This window comes from Clavelina lepadiformis, chromosome 8, assembly GCF_947623445.1.
Source record: "Clavelina lepadiformis chromosome 8, kaClaLepa1.1, whole genome shotgun sequence".
NCBI classification, from domain to species: Eukaryota; Metazoa; Chordata; class Ascidiacea; order Aplousobranchia; family Clavelinidae; genus Clavelina; species Clavelina lepadiformis.
In genome coordinates this window covers 13,626,704-13,645,857 of record NC_135247.1, presented here as the reverse complement: position 1 = coordinate 13,645,857, position 19,154 = coordinate 13,626,704, and the positions used below count along the sequence as shown (strand labels likewise).

At 36.4% G+C, this 19,154-nt stretch overlaps 2 long non-coding RNA genes across 9 annotated transcripts; one reads left to right on the top strand and one right to left on the bottom strand.

Moving 5' to 3' along the window:
• Window positions 1-4,500: 4,500 nt before the first annotated feature.
• LOC143469162 (uncharacterized) lies at window positions 4,501-9,654 on the top strand. The gene is made up of 6 exons (XR_013119071.1): window positions 4,501-7,482; window positions 7,951-8,119; window positions 8,202-8,352; window positions 8,545-8,617; window positions 8,818-8,979; window positions 9,072-9,654. It is a non-coding gene; the product is annotated as an uncharacterized LOC143469162 (long non-coding RNA).
• A 3,580-nt stretch (window positions 9,655-13,234) lies between these two features.
• LOC143469351 (uncharacterized) lies at window positions 13,235-18,477 on the bottom strand. Of its 8 annotated transcripts, none has more exons than XR_013119106.1 (7): window positions 15,566-17,938; window positions 15,143-15,346; window positions 14,765-15,010; window positions 14,440-14,602; window positions 14,150-14,221; window positions 13,684-13,768; window positions 13,235-13,563 (listed from the first exon to the last, which is right to left on the bottom strand). It is a non-coding gene; the product is annotated as an uncharacterized LOC143469351 (long non-coding RNA). The 8 variants fall into 8 exon arrangements; XR_013119104.1 differs by having other exon boundaries at window positions 13,249-13,768; window positions 15,566-15,610; window positions 15,688-17,927; XR_013119105.1 differs by having other exon boundaries at window positions 13,249-13,768; window positions 15,566-15,610; window positions 15,784-17,927.
• Between the last annotated feature and the right edge of the window lie 677 nt (window positions 18,478-19,154).

Genomic DNA, 19,154 nt, shown 5'->3' with positions numbered 1-19,154 from the left:
ATTTATTATGATCCAGGCGATTACTTTATGAAATCCTAGTAAAATTACATATATCCAACTCTTGCAACAGAATGTTAAACTCAAGACCAAAAAGTCAAAATTCAGCAATTTTTGATTAAATTTTAGCCTAACCCATCAATGTGACCTGGTAGTTTTTAACAGCTGTTTACTAGGGACTATCTTCGCACTCAAAAATACCACCGGTCATGCTGGCCTCTGATTGTTCGACTAATGATACTATTATGATACAATGATAGTATCATTGGTCTGATAGAGTTTTTAAAACATTACGTAAAAAGTTCAACAAAACCATGAAAATCGCAAAACTCTAGCAGTCTAGCATATTCGGCACTTTCATGGATATCAGGTCAAGTGGAGTTTATTAACGCAAACACGTGACCTACTAACCAGAAATCGCTGCACCCTTATCGTTTGAAATTGTTCATGAGTGCTGAATTTGCTATTATAGGCTATTAATTACGGCCATTATGTCAGTTGACTTCCGAATATAGAGATATCACATTGTCACATTTCTTTGCGAGCAACAATCGTTTGATTAGAGAGGTTTGATTAGTTGATAGTTTGATCAGAGAGGGTGCTTCCTCAGATTTGACATCTATACGTTTGAAATTTCCGTCGCTTTTTGTGTTATGTACTGCTCTTGTTAATTTCTCTCTCCTGGTCTAAAGGCACGGAAAATCATGCTAATTTTCACACAAGCTGATTGTTTACTGTTTCGCTAATTTTCTGTCAATGGTATGTGAAAAACCATGCATATTATCGTGACCCAGTCCCAGCAAAAAACTACAGTTTAGTATTAGTGTTATTATAATTGGCATGTAATTGCTGGTAATATCGACAAGCTTGTCTCTACAATTAAAAGGTATTGCAAACGTAAAGTTTAAAAATCTCATCATATAAGAAACGCACCGTTTCTAGAACGCTGTAAGTCGGGGGTTCTCAAACTTTCTCAGCTCGCGACACACTAAGAAAATTAAAAAAATTGCGGCACACTTATCACAAAAACAGTGTGAGTGCTAGTCCGCCATGTCTCTTTCCTAATGGTAGCAAGTCCACGAACAGTTCAACGTCGGTGTTAGGGTTTTGGTCGATGTCGATTCATCGATCACACAAAATTGGCCAAAGCCGAAATTATCTCAGACATTTAATTTTGCCAGTTTATAATGAAAATATTTAGACTTTTTATGCAATGACAAATTTAGTAGAGATCACATTTAAACTCATTATTCTGCAAAAAAGCACACCAGTTGATCGGCCAAATTATACCAGTAAGGTCAATTACCGATTATTGAGTGTTCATACTGTATATTATAAATTTAAACAAACTGGTGCAATTTTCTTTGAATTTGGATGCTTGAATTTATTTCAATTATTATAAACAGTATTTGGATTGATGTAAATTAATTCCAACTTATTTGGATTTATCTTAATTTATTGAAAACTGTTTCTATTTTTTATATATTTTTATATAAGTTATACAGAGAAACCACATTTATTTGATATAGAAAGGTTTTATTTCAAGAAATGCCGCACCGCACTTTTATAATAATTAATAACATATGTTGTCGTCATTTTTTAATAAAGTTAAACAAACTTATATGTAGCCTAATATTATGCTCGGGTTCGTCAGTGCCAATATCGTTCACTCCCAAACCATGCACACGAGTGGTATTCGCGTATAGTCTAGTTTCCTCCATACCTGCAGTCAAGTTTGGGTTCATACCGGTATACTCTTCCCTCAGTATAGCAGTTAACCTTATTAACCGGTAGGCAATATCAGTCTGTATGACTATTACGCGATAATGTTTCGCTGCAAAATTTCCATTTGTCATTATGCTAATTATTTTTTGTTAAAGAGTAGTCTTAATATTACGTGAACTTTGGTCCTGGTTCTATTGATACTTTTATACGAAGCAATTAAAGTTTTTTTAACAGGAAATAGTTTAATTACATAAGCTAAAAAATGATTTCTTACTGCTTTGAAAGTATTAAATGAAGGACCTTTATTTACTAAGCTGCAATTAACTTCGGTCTATTTTTCGTTGTCTGTCGTTGTTGGCGGCATAGTGCTATAATAAAGGAAGACTTACGTTCGAAAAAATGCAGCACGTGAAAATTTTAATATTCAGGTTAATTGAACACAAATTTTGCAATACTTCTTTTTTATGTTTTTATAACTAATACTCAGTAGCCTACTTTTTATCGAATGTCACACAGGAGAAGCCGTGAGTGAAATAACTAAAAATCTTTAGATTCAATAAAAAAAAAACAAACAGTAAAATTAATGACTTTCAAAATTAATATATAGTAAGTCGCCTATTTAGTTGTATAGTGTGTATTTAATTATAGTATAATACATATGATAAGTGTTTATTTTGTGCAAGATAAGGAAGTGCTTTTATTGGTATTGTATAGTGTAACTTGGTATGCAGATTTCGTATATGGTGTGGTATAACAACCTTTATCCTTGGAATGAGAAAAGATTTGGCGATGATTCCTCATCATTCGAGCCTCAACTACACCAAAGATTTCTTGGTACTGTTACAAAAATTGCTAGATACCACTGTTACGTAGTACGTTTTGGTTACACCAAGTTCGCCTTTGTGCAATTTCTGATTGACACCCAGTGTTTTATTGTGTTATAACTACAACGGTTAATAGCATCCTAGCTTTCGCTCCGCACATTTAATGGTGAAAAATACACAATATAATTTGTATTTTTTATTGTAACGCCATTAACTGATCACTGAACAGGAGCAAGCGTCCCTCATATTTTGCTTTAGTGTATTACAACAATAGCGCAGCTGGGAATTGACTATGTGTTGCATTTTTACCAAAAAATTTTAAAATTTTGTATTTTAGTTTCACAATCTTATTTAATGAGCAATTCATTTAGCAACGCACTGAAAATAAAGTGCGAAGTACGTATTTGTATAGAATTAAAAGATAAACTGGTAAAATAAGCCATTTATTTTTTGATTTAAGATGTTTTGTTGCCAAATAATGCATATTTCGCTAGTTTTTGTCATTTCGAGGTTTGTTTGAAGTGATTTTGTGACACGCCCCAAGTGGTGAACGCCAAATGAAAAAGTTCAGCTGGCTTTACCTTCCAAGGTTAATCGTTTCGCTACCAGCCAACCTTACAAATACATATGAAGAGTTTAGATTTACAGGAGCCGGAGTTGAGTTCTTCAGAGTTGCAGCGGTAACAGGATTTAAAATTCCGTCATCGATCTGTATTTGTAATATACCATAAAGATTTTAATATACAGTGAGACCTCGTTAATCCGGACCACTTCGTTTCGTTAAAAAATGTCGGTTTAGCGGGGTGTTCGGATTATCGGAAAGTAAAAAATCAATCAATCTTGCAAATGCAGCACCTTGTTCAAAACGAAGTATGCACCTTACTCCAATTCTAAGTACCGACTTTCTGGCTGGACAGCAACTAAAATAAAATTATATTTTTTGTATGATCCGACCCAGTGTCGAACCCCAGAACCACCGTATTAAAGACGAATGCTCTCCAAGTGACGAACATTCGGCCGCAAATCGGTTTGACAACCGCTCTTGCGTGGCGAAGCATTCCGGCGGGACCAGCAGTCTTGAACTTTCTTTGACCTGTTTCCAATCTTTGCGCAATGCGATATCAAAAGCTCACCCCATTCGTCAAGGATTAGCCCATAGGAAAGGGAAAAAGGAATGCACGGATTACCCATTCGTATGGGCTGAAAAGAATATTTCCATCTTTTAAAGTAATTGTTGTAAGGCTAATCGTGTTGGAATGAGTAATCCAACCGAGCGGTGGGTTGAATAAGTAATCCAGTCGAACTGCTGTGGCTGGTCATCGTACGGTACGATTGGATGGCTTAGGCTACTGGTGTAGACTACTGAGATCTATACCGGTATGTATGGATAAGGTTTGTATAGTGATTGATGAACGTTGGAATGCCTTGCACAAACTATAAACGGATCTCACTAAAAATCTGAAAAGGCTGAAATGAACAAAATAGCCTAGTTTTCGATTTCAGTTCTTTCATGCGTTTGGTGTGTCTGGCATTAACGCTGCTTAATTGGTCCTGTTTCGTAGACAAGATATAGGTTATCTACCTCGGGCTTCTAGGCACTGGAATAGCTGTATGCTTACTTACTGAATGTAGAATCCAAGCAAGTTCTAAAGACTGCTTAATTGTTGCACATAGTGCAATGCACAATGGTGTTTGAACTGGCAATCCAGCCAACGATAGACCGGTACTCTAGTAGCCAAAAGTCACTTTTTCGTGTTTGCAGTGCTCATGCACTGTATTAAATTGAATTGTGGTAATTGCATGGTGCTTTTGTTCAGCATCAGGTTGAAATAGTTTTGCCTTCAAGCTGGAGTGATTGCATCAATTATATACATGCGGCATACACTGCTGAACATGTTATGGAAGGTCTTTGTCCGTGCAGTTCTAACTCACCCACTGTATTTATCCAGAGTCCCAGTGTGGCATAAGGTCGAAGTGTTTCACAGCAATCGACATGATTTTCTTTATTTGGCGGCTATAGGATAGAAGTATCTAGAACTTCATATGTCAATTTAGTTCGCTTCCATTAACCTTTGTGGTAATCTTTAATTGCTCCAGCCCCACTTATCTGGCTAGCTTTTAAGCAAGTTCTGAATGATTTAGGTATGTTTATCAGAAGCACTGAACTGGAGCAAGCATTGGTAATACCCCAAGGGCGTAACAATGGTAGTGCTACTGGGTAGTGAACACTGCCTAATTGCCAGCTCTAACCATTCGGCTACTACTCAACATTGCTGCTTTCTTACATAACGAGCTTGCAGAGTACAGTGATCTTGTATGATTGTCAGAGGACTTCGAAATCCTGAGTGGAGTGAAAGAGCAACTTAACATTCTAGTATTCCAAAAAGGAAATCCATCTGATATGCAGATCATAAGCAAAAGGCAATCATTTAATTTGTCTTGACTTTCGACAAACGAAGGTTTCAATCGTTCTCAAAGAGTGCTATTTGTCGATTATATGCATTCATGAGTTTGCAGATTATTACAAATTAAAAATGATAATAAACGGCCTCTAGAAAATCAACGTCCTGTGTCAAAATATCCCTGTTTTACCATCAGCCTGCTTCCTGTGAGCAAGATGTTATTTGGCAACACAAGCTAGATGTTTGAGCTTGAGTCAAGTAACAACTGGGTCTTGCTGCCATCCAAAAATTGATGACTATGTATTCCATGGGGAACGTGGGGATACAATAGCTGGATATATTGTAATCTTTATTTTGCAATCTCCTTTGCGCTACGTTCACAAGTTACAATGTTTGCCATTCCCTATTTTTACAGGGTTGAGCAGAAACAACCATCTTCAGACAGCAGGCAATTAAGTTGCACCCACGCCATCCTTAGCAGTGTAGAGCCAGTGAGCAATGGGTATCTTGATTTTATTTATCCGGCTTGCTTTTTTGCTGAGGCAAATAGTTTCGGGAGGAGCAATCAGAGTGGCTCCGCTGAATAATGTGCAAGGTAAGGAGTGACTCTATCGCACTGAAGCCCAGCAGGTTCAATGCTCACAAAAACAGAAAAATTGTCATGCTGTGGGGTCCTATAGCTCTACATCCAGTCACAGGATGCTGTTTACTATAACAGTGTCGATTTGGTGCCCCATGCCCATTAGTCATTTTTTCACTTGAGGTGACCAAAGATGTAAATTTCCTGCAAGGTGAGCTGTTGATGTTAGCTTTAAGCTCACTTTTTGCTACCTTGGTGTTAGGGTAAATGGATGCTAACACTCATTGTTGAGCTTTATTGTCCAATTTTGGAAATACACCATGGCTAAGTGATCATGTCTTGACCAAGGGCCAGCTCAATGTTTCCCAATTTTTGGCCGAGTACACGACCGCTAGGTTGTACACCGCATAGTAGTATTTAGACTACTTTATGTGTTTAGTCGATCGTCATCACTTGAGTTCACTGACCACTTGGCTCAACTGTGATGGGCAATTTACCTCTTGTCGTTAAGAACAACAAGTGTATTGGCAAAGCTGCTGTCATTGCCACAGTCAAGTATCTTGGGCATGTATTTGACACTGACGCAAGGTCTGTGCTGGGGAAACCAGACTCGCTTAACATATATATCTTGCTGTGCTTACATTGTTTGCGCCTACTCAGGAAGTCACAGGAAGAATGGCGATATACTTGTAGACCTTTTATGGTAAGCAAGCCACTAAGCGATACTGTGTAGTTCTTATAGCTGGAACGTTCTTGTTGATTTGCAGATCATGTTGTTAGTAGTAGCATCAAGCGGGACAAGGAGAAAATAATTCAAAGAGAGAAAACGAAACATTGTGACCAACCGGCAGTCAGAATAAGTAGGCACACGCTGTGGCAGAAATTGCCATACGAGAATTGTAGTGCTGATCAATTTAAGATGCTGCTCTCAGCAAAATTTACTTCTATTGAATGTGTTAAGACAAAAGAAAGTTTTATTGGTTTCTGCAAAGAGTTTTTTTTTGATGGTAGTAATTATTTTCTAGGGGTAAAGAAGAATTTTCAATGTATTTTGATTTGATTTCGTATTGTAAGTTCTTAAATCAAAATTATTTGGAAATCAACATTATCTACCACCAAGCATTGTTTGCCTGCTGAATTCTTCCATCAGATGCACATTGTGAAAGTTCGCTATCGCCGAATGTTGGAAGTAAATTTATAATGCATGAAGTTGTTTAACTTGAAAACATTTTTTCACATGTTACTTTTACTAAGCTTTCTTGTGCCAATTTTACCCTAGTTGGGAGCATGAAATTCTGAAGCCTGTCTTGACTTTCTGGTTATCTGTTTTGCATATTCTTCGAATTATTTTGGAATATCCAACTACCTCGTCAATTTTAGTCCGTTTTTTAAATGCTAACTTTGAATTACTGACTTTACAAAGGACAGGAAGGCACCATTTGTTGTCCAGGACAACTCTCCAACTTTAAGTATTTTGTAATTGCATGTTTATTACATGATCTTACAAAATTATTAAAATTTGTCCTTTTTTAGATTTCTTGTTTGAGGGAGTGTTAAATGCCACTAGTTATAACTATTGCTATTTGTTTACTAGCGTTTTGACAACCATTGTGTTTTAACGTTGGATTTACAATTACAATGCAGAAATATAACCAAAGATCCAAAGCGTTAATCCTTTTCGAAAAAGAACACTCGCAGGCTACAATTTATTTTTTTCTTCTATTCAGGAACTGAAAATTGGTAGTTTTTATGCAGTTGCATGATTTTTTCAAAAATTTTCAAGGAAGAAGTTTGTACACAACATCACTTGTATTTCATGTAAGATATGTACAAGGTCTGATATTCTGGCTGTTTTGCTTAATTGATTGCTTGCTTCAATGAATCATTGGCATTATGCCGTCAAAGACACAATCGAAGTTCTCACTCAATATAACTTCACATCATTTTTCACCTGGTAAGTTGCATGCATTGATTTCATGCTAACTGTGCTCATTACTAAACTTGCATGTCGAAATTTTATTTTCTAGGTTTGATTGTGAAATTTATGTCACAGTGTAAGTTGGATTAGTATACATGACTTGAAGTGAATGCTGTTTGTGACTTCACATGATATGTGTGTAATAAATTTCCAAAACTGTGTTTTACTGTTATGTTCATTGTTTGTTACAAAGCCAAAGATACTGATTGACACTGTTAAAGCTTGAGAGGCTTAAATTACTTTGCAATTTGCTAATATACATAAATGAAGGTTTCACTATGTTCACAGCTGAACAGTGAAAGTACTATTTAGACAAGTTATCCAGGTGCTTTGTATAAAGTAATGTCTTGCTAGTTGTCGGTGTTTCTCAGTTTCAATTTATGTTTAGTTTTTTTATTAAGCTTTCAAATGTTGTGTAGTAATGTTTGATTGTTGTATTTCAAGATTTCAAACTCTGCCTGCAAGTGGAAAGAACTTCCAAACCAAAGAAAACAACTATGGAAATAACAAAGCAAATATCTTTAATGCTGAAAGTTGTATGCCACTAAGTAAATTGGATGAAAACATGAAAAACAAAATTCGAAAGAATGCCATTGCTCCGATAACTCAAGCTGTAGGTTGCTGTGTATACCATACTATGTTGTACCCGTGCTGTACAGTGTACACCAAACATAGGAAACTTGTTTTTGTTTTAGTGTGATGAACTTGAAGAAACTGGTGCGGCCGTTAGTGGAATGGCATTTGTTAATGGTACATTCCATGCATTTTGAAACAGGGATGTAAGGGCATATTTCTTGGAGCAAACTGATCTAAGTGGCTTTATAGAGGTTTTACAGTGCTGAAAAGGTAATTTTATGTAATTAACTGTGTCATTTCTAAACATTTGCTAGAACATGATTAACTAACCTATACTGCAAGCATATATTATAATGAACTTTCGTAGTACTTTTCTTGTAAACTTTTGTAATTAAGCATGTTAATCATGAAGTATGAAAAATTTCTTGTTAGAAGTAATGTTTTCTGTATATTTGTATTCAGCTGGTGATGCTTCCAAGACAAAAAAACCATGAACTGCAAACAGAAGTTTGTTAAACTTTTAATATGAAATATTGTAAGTATTTTTATGCCTACAGATTGTCTTTTTTTAGCGTAACGGTGTAAAATGAGAAATGTTTTTGTTAGTGTTGCCTATTGTTGCAAGCAATGGAATGTATGTGGTAAATAAAATAGAATTGATGGAAATTGTTTCATCTTAATTACATTAAGTTGTTTTTGTGCATACCTTGGTATTTTTGATCTGGTGCTTTTCAGGTGAGACAATGCACAAATCCCATTGACATATGCTAAAATTAACAAGTTCAATATCACTGGAATGCCTTGTGGAATACCATTTCAAAATCTCTGCAGCTGTGGTCCAGTTGATTGCCAGAAAAGTATTGATGAGCAAAAAAATACTATGATTCTGAAAAGGGGGTAAGTGATGTGATTTCTGTAATCTTTGCATTGATAAAGAGATTACAATTTACAATTTTTACACTGTGCTTTTTCTGTTATACTCTTTATAGCAATTTAGAACTGGCAGATAAAGATCTAGTTCTTTTGATGATAACTGATGATTGTGAAAATGAAGAAAATTTGAACTTTCCTGAGGTGATAGACCAACACATTGATCAGTAGATTGGAAATCTGTAAATGATTCAGTGTTTTAATCAAACATTACATCATTTACCAGCCTTATTTTTGTAATGTTTGTTATTTTTACGTTATCATACGACGGTGCAATGATTTCATCAAGCCAATCTATTGTGGTAATCTACTGTACGGTATGCAATTATCACACACGCATTGGTGAGCGAAAAGTTACTGGTCGTTGTTTTTCCATATTTCTACGGTTTCATTTGTTCTGTGCGCCTTTTACAGTATTTTGTTGTTAACTTAAGCTGCAATCATTCCATTTTAAGATTTCATCCTTCATTCATGTCCGCATTTTCGTAATTTTAAGAAGTTAACATTGATTAATTGTAGCTATATTGGATGCATATGTAATTGTTTGTTGTTTTTTTATTTTATCGTCTTCAGTATTTTCGTTCTTTTGCTTTACACTTTTTGACGGTGCTTTCGTGGAATATACTCTGCTGAATCAAAGCATTTTTAGTGATAATGACTCACTGCTTTAAATTGGTAAGGTAATTTTCTATTAAGGCATATTTTCTTGGTGAAATTATTCCTTTTTAAATTGGTTGGTTGACACTTACACTAAAAAGCAGTTACAATATCTGCAAAACTTTGATATGTAGGCCGCACTTTTGCGATACGAATACAAATGGACGAAACAAGATAAACGGTTTCTTTGTTAAGTTGGTCGCATGCCAAATTTGATGTCACCACATTAATAACAGAAAATCGTGATGTTAACTTCAAAATTTTACTCGCCCCTTTTTAGCATACCCACCGCATGACAACCACGAAATAGTAAGAAAATTGTTAAGTTTAAATCAGAAAGAAATTTGTTTTCGGATCATCAACTGTCTTATCTGGTCTAAACATCGACAACTGTGTACCCCCTTGTATAAGAAATTGCTGTAAAAGTATAAATTTGTTGTTGCCGGATGGCATAGCTGTTAATTTGCTGTACCCTTACCTTGTTTGTTATCGTCCGCGTGCAAGTTTCCGCTCTATTATTAACATCTGCTTCGGATTTTTGAAGTGTAAAGCTTAAACGACTCGCTTGCCGGCACCACTTTAAAAAGGAACCACCAACGCAAGTTCTATGCAATATAATCCAAAGCTCTTATCATATGGGTGGACGACATCTTTTCGGGTGATATTAGCGAAGTGGTAGGTGAGCTCAATCGCTACAAGGCCATAAATTTCCAGTTTTACGTAAATGTCTCCAACAATATCACGTCGGAACTTAAAATACTGTTTACTAACGTTCAACATGCGTTTACAATAGTATAGCCTTTTTATTGTATAACATTTTGGCCCTCTTTCAGGTTTACATGGTAAAACAAAATCAATAAAACACATTTTAAGACCTTGTTTCTGGGTTTGCCAATTATTGTAGATAAGATTGATCAAAAGAAAATTTCCTGAAAATAAATGGTTTCTTTTATAAAACGGTGTATCAGAAGGGAAACCTTGGCAGGACTTACAACCTATTGTAATTATTTATTGTATCGCTTCAACAATTATTACCAATCAACCTCGTTATGAGTCACATCCCATCCCTTTACCAAATTTCGTCTTACCTGACGACTCTCTAGACACCGCTAATGCAGCCCTTCGCTCTTGGAAAGACTCAATACAAAAAAGCTAGCGCAGTGAAGGGTTTTACGAATTCAATACTATCTACTGCTCGCAGTTCAGCAGCCGAAAGGAATGGAGTGTCTTAAACAATCTCGCTGGCCGGTCAGTTCGCTTGCCTCGTCCATCCCTTCTCTCATCCAACACGATCGCCACACAACTGACTAAATGCGGAATACAGGAAAAGAAGGACCAGACTTGTGGGAAAAGAAGTGTTTGACCTTTGGAGGTTAGAAACATCTGATGGCGAAAACATCTCTGGTCATTTCTCCCCAAATGAGTTCCCTGCCGTCCTCCATCAAACAAAGCCAATCAATGTTCCGGGTCTAAAATACATCTGCCCAGAGTTCCATGCCGGTCCTGCCTTGAAGTATTGGTTAAGTAGCTTTCGGCTATCTACTTGCGGCACCATAAAATTTAAAAATGTGAAGAAGAGCTTTTGTCGTCGCGACCCAAGTCTTCAAGCACCGTTTGGGGACCCAAAGAGTTATCGCCCATAACTCTTTTGCGAGTTTTCTGGAAAGTCCTCAAACGTTTGATCTACGCTGAGTCGAGTGATACTTCCAAGACAAAAAAAACATGAACTGCAAACAGAAGTTTGTTAAACTTTTAATATGAAATATTGTAAGTATTTTTATGCCTACAAATTGTCTTTTTTAGTCGTTTTTTACTCGTAATCGACTTCCTTCCCCCCTGGCTGAAGTACAGATCACTCTTATGACCCAGGGTATCGAGAAAAGCTTCAAGACTAAGAAAAAGGCCGGTGATGTACTTTTACAACTTACAGCTGCCCATGATACAATGTGGCACCGCAGCCTTGTCCTCCTTAAACATCTATGCGCTCTTCTGCCCAGACCCCAAATATCTTGGAATAATCTCGAACAGTTCGCTCACGTTTTGCCGATAACTTGAGTCACTACGCAAGAAACGTACATCCCGGGTCCCCCTGAAAAGAGAAATGATGACCTCATGCATGGTCACTTGGCTGTTACTCTTCGTACAACAGCTGTGGTTCTACTATACCCCATCGCTGAGTAGCTTCCTGCGCATGTGTAAGGGATTACATCGCACAATCACCAAATACATATTGTCATAAACGGTGTTTTGCACACTACGACGTTTAACGTATTGTACTGGATTTCTGGGTCCCACACCACTGGAGAACATTCTCTTCCTTGCGGCCAGTTCAGTTCAGTTCGGCCAGTTTAACAAGCTACGGGCATCCAACCTCCTGGGTTTCACCGCGATAAAGCCATTCTTTCCTTTGCTCTTCTGGCGACAAAGCCAACCCGTCAGCTTCACCCGAAGCTTTCTGTCTTTGCAGACATACAATACCGACGACTAAAAGCAAAACAGCTGTTGGTACCGACCAAAATTCAGTTACGAGAACAAGCCGAAAATCCAAAGCGGCTTCTTGGACCAACCATAAATAAAACATGGAGTGGCAGGAAAACCCTGCCCAGACTTGGCAAATTCAGTACCGACGCGCAGTCCAAAACAATCGGATTTTGTTGCTCAGGATGGCCTGGGTACGACTTAACTCCTAGCTAACCGGTGTTTGGCATATCCGCTAAACTCGGTATGATCTGCGGGGTTTGAGTGACACCACACAACGCTGTAGTTACTCCACACGTTTCCCAACATCTAGCTTGGTGGGCTGAGTAACAGCTGGGTCACACAACGACGAATACAGTTTTTTAGTTACTTACTAGGTGAAGATTTTGCCACAGAAATAAAAATTTTCCATCGTTGTAGCTGTAAGGGAGTACAACATCGTTTAAGTATTGACTCGTAACAATGTTGCAAGTTGCATTCTTGAGCGGACTGTTTTAAGCCGAATCGTGCATTGGTCATTCATTAAAGAAAAGCTACGGGATTTATTGTAAACCTTAACTTATAGCCTGTACTTAATTAAAAAACTTTTAACGTTGTTGCCTTGGCCAGTAAACGTATAGTAATGAGAAGTTTGTTGATCATAAGCAGTAGTAACCTAAATACAGGTTCAATCTTTTAAAAAATTTTGTTTATTGGCATGTTTTTTTGTGCAACTAAAGGCCTGACGTCGTGTTATGGCCACAGAAGAAGGGTTTTAATCGTTGGGATGCTGTTTCTTTTAGCGGAGTTTTATTTTAACCATCCATGTGCGTATCAACAACTCCTGCAAGTGCAGTAACCATGTTCTTTAAGTTTTCAAAAATGTTTTCCGGCATAAATATTATTTGGTTCAGTATTACCGTTAACGCTTTCTGCGTTGGGTAGCCGTCGTTATAGCAAAACAAAGGGTTCAAGTCTTTGCTCGTTTTAGGTCAACGGGCATTGCCGATTTTTGCAATCATCATACTCTTTCTTTGAAATATTTCATAGGAGCTATCACTGCCTGAGAAAAGCTACTGAGGCAAAACAAACATATGGCAAGTGTATATGTGATGAACGTGTAATACCCAAAATGCGTATAAAAATGGAAACAAGCTACTTAAACGTGATTTTGTGGCGTAACTCGCTCACTGGCATGGGTTAAAACTACTTAGTTTAATCTTCATCTTCGTTATCTGAACATTCGCTTTCCGAGCCAAATCCAGTTAAAATTTCTTGAAGCTCAGAGAAATGTATTGGTTATTCACGTCCACCATCTTCAGTCTTCGTTAGGTCCATTTGCTTGAAAGGGTGCTGGGCCCTTTATGAAACAAAGAAGTTCGACCTCTGCTTGCAACTGATGGGTAACCGCATATGGTTTCACAACCTCACAGCCTTCTGCAAGAATAGGTACTATGTCTATTTACTATTGACAGGCATTGATTTTAAACTGGCCCAGACCCGACAACCATTTAAAAAGTTATGCTTTTCATATCACTTTGTGGAACATTCTGGTACTTTTTATACACAGTTATCCAATGATGAATGTTTTTGTTAATCTTCTTGATGCTTCGCACTAACCGTTGAACAATTGTTTAACCAGCTGAAAAATCATCATGTACTAAGTTAGAAACAATAGAACAGTAGCTTTATCTACCTGTATAACGTACCTCTATGCATAGTGCATGCACAAACTACCTGGGTATTTTTGAATGAAAGTAGACAAAAAAAAATTTTCAATATTTAATTAATAAATATTCTCCAAAATTTCTGTTCTTTTTTTCGTCATGGCACTTGATAAATATGTAAGCATTGTATCATTTGTTACTTTCCAACATCAATGTGTGAGTTAAACTTTACCACAGGAACTTTTCTTAATGGTTTCTCATATTGCAGTAGTGGGACGTTACAATATTTGTTTAGGTTTTGGCATGGAGAGCTATTGTAGTAATTTAATTTAACACTGATATGTCCTTCAACTCACTTAGCAATTTGGTCAACTTTTCCAGAAAGTATGTCAGACGCTGTGTCCTCTCTCAGACCTTCAACTTCTTCTCTACAAATTAACAATATTATATATACATATACAATTATACATAATTCTAATTCTATACTTCTATTCCTAAAGGCATTAGTACTTAAATTTGTACGTTCAACAGTTTCGCAACTTTCAGTTTTCCAATACAATCTACAAACAGGAACTAGCATAAATTTTATAAACAAAAACTTTGTATTGAGAAATGTAAACATTCAGAAAACATTTAGTCAACTCACTTCAACCAATAGTATTCTTGTAGTTTTAGTGAGTATTCTTCTACCCAAGAAAAGGATGCCATTTCAGCAGAAGAACACGACTCTGGTTGCAAACCTATTGCTTTTAACGGATGTTGTATTAATTTTCCTGCAAGGTTTAAAGTGTAATGCTACACTCTCATTTCTGAAAATAAATAACAAGGAACATAATTATACAAATATTTGTGAAAGTTTAGTTAAATTCGCAGTTTGTTAAGATTGACTACCTATTTTTAATATTTCTATACAGTAAATAGTGTAATACTAGTTTTAGTGGAAGTAAAAAAATGTAATTGTTTCTAATTACCATCCATATGTCTGGCAAATGATACCAAACAAAAGAATGACAGTTATCCTTGCACTGACAACAGTAACATACTTTTGGCCCACAATCTCCACCACACATTATGTTGACAACTTCTTTAAAGCAGACACAGCAAGGGTGTCGCTCAGGCGATTAAAGGGTTATGGAAAACTTAAACAACTTTTCTTTAAGTGATCGCCAATCTGAAAACCGATTCTCTGATTTCGTAACTCAAGTTTTCTTGCAACCCTGTGATAAAATGAAAACCAATATTCATTATTCAAAGTGAATGTTAAGTGAATATTTCCAGTAAAAAAAATTGAATAGAAATGTCAAATATATTGGAAATCTCTTTACTAATTAGTAATTACTTTCATTCACCTCCACAAGAACTGTTAACATTACTAGTGCTTGGTATTTCAGGATTTGTAGCAGTTATATTAACTCCCACAGAACCTCATGTAATTCTGTGACTGTTTGTATTGGCATTCAACAATGGACCAAATGTTTTGCAAAAGAGGCAAACCAGTCATGTTCTTTTTTGGGTCCTTTTATCCAATATCGAAAATTAGCTTTTGTTGTTGCCTATGCAATGCAAAATATATCATTAATAAATTGTAACCACTATTATTGCTGGCCCATGTAGCAAAAATAACAGGACTACCCTGATTAAGATTAGCGAATTATTGGTATTAAGGCTTGAAACTGGTATGACAACTAATTTATTGCTATCTTATTAGCTATCCTTTTTAAACAGACTTTGCATAAAAAAAGTGTAAAAAACAAATAAGTGTTTCTCCAAACCTTGGTATTTTCTTCTCATTTACTTCACGATACTTTGATAATTGCCTGGTGAAACACAACAAAATATATGCAATATGTCAGTAAGTAATGACAAAACACATGCAATATGTTCCGTTCTTAACTTCATTTGTCATCACCAATGCTACGTAAGTAGCAAACCAAAAGATGTAGGCTACTTGAAACCAAGTACATCTTTCCACATCTTACAGTAGACGTACTTGCTCCTTTTAATTTTCCCATTCCTTGACATGTAGGTCAAGTTTCTATTTGCAGTAAACATACAGGCAAATTCTTGTGCTATAAATATTTTAGTCTAATAATAACAACAATAAATTCAAACCTGCAAGTAGTGAGGAGTTAAGTAAAAGTATGCACATAGTCATTTGAAATTGACACACTACCAAGTCATTTAGATATTGTTGTGTAATTTCTATTAGCTGTGAAACCCATATCTGAAGTCAAACTAACATGAATACTTTCTAATGCACATATAAATATACTGTATACGATTGCACAAAAGTTGAGAATACCCAGTCTCAATATCTGTCTATGTCAAAAAATTTATGATACAGGTGCCGTGACTTATGACTTACAATACAGCATTGAAGATTATATTAACGTTTGGTCAAGTATACATAAGTTACCCATATTTACGAGTGATTCGCACAAGCAAGCTGGGGGTGCATCCCATACTGTCTATTTTTTACCTGGATACCGTTGCAGTGACTTGCTTGCCACGACAATTTGATATGAAATATATCACAAACACAAAGTATACACAGCTCAACAATATATTTAATACTCGAAAGCTCCTATCGCCGAGTTAGGTGGGAGTTATACACATTTTTTTGGGTCTGGTTAGCAAGTGGCCCACAAAATATATTCATAAACAACAAAACGTTTTCGCGCATATAATTTCTGTTCATGAAAGAATTGCATAGATTGGTAATATCCCAAAGAACCGCTGATTTACAACAACTATTATAAAAAAGGGTAAAATTTAATCTGCCTATAAAGAAGTTAGATAGAATACTGACATTTTATGTTAAATTTAAGCAATTTAAGTTAAGTTGCTACTACGATAAACAGCAAATATTTACAAAGTTCATGTCATTACAATTGAGAACACAGGGACTGGAGTATGAACTATACAAAACTCACAGGCGCTGGGGCTGCTGATACATGATGTCTAATCTAGTCTTTAAAATCCTGTGCCTGTAATAAAAGTCTGTATGATGTGAGGAAAACCTTAATCTTCAAACAGCTACTTATAAACTAGCTGTAATATGCACAAAATGCCAACTCAAAGGTGTAGCAGTTAAATCACCTGGCTCGGCTTGCTACCATCCTAGTTAGCTGTTCCAAATTCATTCTACAGTTTCAAATTCGAGAAATACAATATAAAACAATCAATTAAAAAAGTTGAAACTTGGACTAAGACAAGGTCAGTATCAAGACTCAAGTCAAGCTGTGCAAAGATTTTTCTCAATCCTAAGATAAAGGTTGTGATTCCGTACCATAGAAGTTGTTTATTCTCTCTACCGCTGTAACCAGTATGTTAAAGAAGTAAAATGCAGCTCTGAGATGTAGAGGTATAGCAAAATCCAAAGCAGCAGTGAAACCAACATAAAAGAATTTTATGAAACTTTAATAATTGCGTTTATTTATACTGTATTACTGGTATTAGTGACCAGACTAACCATTTATTCATCTTTTTTGTTTGGTTGCAATATCCTTGCACATTTTAAGCCCTTGGGCTTTGCTGCCATTTCCCTCTCATTGTTTGCTGGTGGAAATTTATTTTATTTTATAACACTACACTGACTAGCATTGTTTTTTTCGTCCCGCTACCACAGACAATGACAATTTCACAAACAATAGAAAACAACTGACCATTTATATTTATGCCACTCTTGCTGTATCACCGTTTTGTTTAAAGAGTCAATATCACTATAAGTACATCATGCAGCCTGTTGTTTAAAAAAGGCGGCTAGATTAAAAGAAAGGTTATAAAAAAGTTGATTTTAGTTATTTAAGGTTTAACTGAAGCTACATTAAACCTGCTGGAAGGAAGATTTAGGTTAGTAACACGTACCAGTATATTATGGAATGATGTTTAAGCTAGGTTCACAAGGAACTGTAAAAAATAGCTTCAAACGCATGATGTTTTCCGGCAAATTAGTGACAGCCTTTTGTTTATTTCATTATTTATTTCTACTAAAAACTCAGTCTAATTTAAGATAAATTATGCTACCTAATGTTGATGTAATATAACAACATGTTTAACCGATTAAGAAATAATACAATCAAGAGGAATGAATATCAATTATTTGTGTTTGTTAAAGTCAAGACGACCCGACAAGTAGACAGCAGAGCAAGGTTATCTTCACAACTACTCAACTGTAATCGTTAAACACTGAGTAAACATACCTTTCTATTGACAGACTAGCCTAATTGTCGTTTACCATATTTACATTTGAAGTGTTTTCTTCAACAGCCACAGGCTAACGAAGTGGGCTAGAAAAATACCAATAGCGTAACAGGCTGGGCATGTACTGTAGTAGCTTTTTCTGAATTCAGAATCAGGCCAGACTGGAAATCATGGCACTTTTCGACAAGATATTAAGGTTGCAAGATGGCCAGTAATGGAAAGGCCGGGTGCAGAATGAATAAATTTGGGTGCACTTTGCCGTCTGGTAGGCAAAATGCAGAAACTGTGGGCTCCGTTTTCAAGAGGTAATGTCTACATGTGAAACGTTCGGGTGTAGCAAGCACAGTCTTCAAAAATCTTGAGGATGTAGTCGCCACGCATTCCACAATGGATAGCTAGCAGCCGGTGAGATAGTTGCCCAAACCATAGAAGAGTTTGGCATAGAAGTATACAGATAGGTATAATCTAGTGCTGACATTTAGTACAGACTTACCAGTAGTCCAGTGCTGCACCGACATATTAGAAGGTTTGCAACTAGGCTAGGCCTAGAAGGGTCACAATGTTAAATATTGCGTCTATGATGATTGCCATGTAGTGATTGTCAACGTCCCGGACTGCTAATTGTAGTCGTTTCTAGCAAGATCTTGTGTTCGTCCTTTGGTTGTTCACTGTTAGACCCAATAATTGAGTTGGCAGCTTCTGTCCCCATTATTAAGTGCGAAAATGCACCTAAAGCTGTCAATTCCGAAGTGCGTCAGCGCCCTACCTTATGCGAGATAACACTATTTATTATAGATGCACTGAAGTCACTCCAACGGTTGTAACTGCATTACCAATGCCATTTGCACAGATAAACCTATGCTATATGCTAAACTAACGAGTAATCACACTGTACTATGCTGTAGTTCGTATCAACACAACAGCCTATAGATCTCAATAATGTACAGCAGTAGCCTTCACCGTACAATGACCAGCCATAGTTTCCCATAAAATGGATTACTCATTCCAACACGATTAGCCTTACAACAATTACTTTGAAAGATGGAAATATTCTTTTTAGCCCATACGAATGGGTAATCCGTGCATTCCTTTTTCCCTTTCCTATGGGCTAATCCTTGACGAAGCGGGTGAGCTTAGCCTACTTTATACATTAGCCCG